The 1,781-nt window shown below is 44.3% G+C and overlaps 1 protein-coding gene across 1 annotated transcript in view; it reads left to right on the forward strand.

The window, feature by feature from the left end:
• The window catches only part of Smp_052510 (putative alpha-amylase), a gene marked incomplete at both ends in the record, with an annotated part of 7,044 nt that overhangs the window by 3,588 nt on the left and 1,675 nt on the right, over positions 1 to 1,781 (forward strand). The gene's annotated exons all lie outside the window — the stretch shown is intronic.

The raw sequence follows: 1,781 nt of genomic DNA on the forward strand, positions 1-1,781 counted from the left end.
CGTTCTCTTCTAATCCGTTTTATAAATGCTCCTACCTTGAGTTTTGTATACTTGCCTGCTTATTCTTTATTCAAGGGTCGCTTGTGTAAGGAAATTGAGAAGATTGATCGGAAAGCCAAGTTTAAAGTGGACAAATGGGAACGTCGTGCTGTAAGTTATGATATTCCGTTTTACATTTTCAAGCTTAGTTTGTATCCAACTAAACTCACTTATGTAAGCAGTTTCAATCCATTTTATAATTAAGATTTTCAAATATTGAAAGTTGTAAACAGCTGACAAGAACCGAACAAAATAAAATAGAATCATGTTATTCTGCTTAAATCTTTGTTCATGCTCTCTTCAAAAGGCTAGAGAGAAGTATGTGTATATATGGGATAAGTTCAAAATGCATGAGATTTTCGGCAACATTAAATGACTCTACTTTCGGTGACTATTTGAATGGTTATGACAGCAAGGAAAACGTTGAAGTAAGTTATATTAGTGACTTTCATACATTTATCCATTGACAACTTGTTATCATAATGTGCTGAAAATGTTTACTTATTGAGAACTATCAAGTGTAATACAAAATAACTGATGGACTTTAATCAATATCTGTAGATTACTAAAGCATGGTTGTAGATGGTATCGAGTCGCGGTTGACTATGATCACCAATTCATGAAGATTACGTGCTAGGCATCGACTTGGTTCCCTCTGTAGGCCAAAAACCAGAAAGTTGTTAGTGATCCAAATAAGATATATTTGTGTGGCAATCTCGTGGTATCGAAAGAATACCGAGACGAGCAAAAGTTACAGGCGAAACTACGGAGCGTAAGCGCGTCCGTGCAAGGTCACAGGCAACGGAAGGAAAAGTGCCTTTGATACAGTTAAACAAACGAGTACAATAAAACAATCACTGGTACAATTGGTTATAATAATAATTGTTTCCATTACACCGGTTGCGTTCTCGTCGTAAAAGTAGGTCATTACGAAGTAATGATCAATGATTGCAGTTTTGAGTCAAACTATTCATCATCCATAATGAAATTATGAAGAGTGTTCATAGTATTCAACACCCATTCACTCAACATTAATTAAGATGACAATGTGAAATGGGGAAAGGTTGTGTGAATTAGGAGTTGAGAAACTCAATTTTACTTCATCGATAGTTCATTGATGCCTGTAATATGAGCATTACAGACATTGATAGATTCCAGGAAAGGATACTGGAGTCTATGTTACTGAAACGATGTCAATTCATATCACCTTACAACTTGAAATGATTGGTGAAATAGTGCAAACAGTTGTCGAATCAGTAAAATGTGACAAACCAAATGAAACTCTGATTTCAACGTGAAGTCATGAGTGAACTCACTGGGTAACTGGCCTTATCTCAAACCAATTTCGTTAGGTGTATTTCTAATCTTATTGACACACGAGTCTTGTTTGGTACTGGACGATTTGTGATAATTATCAGAAGGGGGTTTTGTGGAGATTTTAGTAATTTTATATAGTTGAGATCCAGACGTCCCCCCCCCCCCCCCCCCCCCCCCCCCCCCCCCCCCCCGGCCCGCCCCCCCCCCCCACCCCCGACCCCCCCCCCGCCCCCCCCCCCCCCCCCCCCCACCCCCCCCCTCCCCCCCCCACCGCGCTTGCCCCCCCCACCCCCCCCACCCGTCCCCCCCTCCCCCCCCCCCCCCCCCCCCCCCCTCCCCCCCCCTCCCACCCCCCCCCCCCCCCCCCCCCCCCCCCCCCACCCCCCCCCCCCCCCCCCCCCCCTCCCCCCCCCACCCCCTCCCCC

This window comes from Schistosoma mansoni, chromosome 4 (assembly GCF_000237925.1).
Source record: "Schistosoma mansoni strain Puerto Rico chromosome 4, complete genome".
In the NCBI taxonomy this organism is placed as follows: Eukaryota; Metazoa; Platyhelminthes; class Trematoda; order Strigeidida; family Schistosomatidae; genus Schistosoma; species Schistosoma mansoni.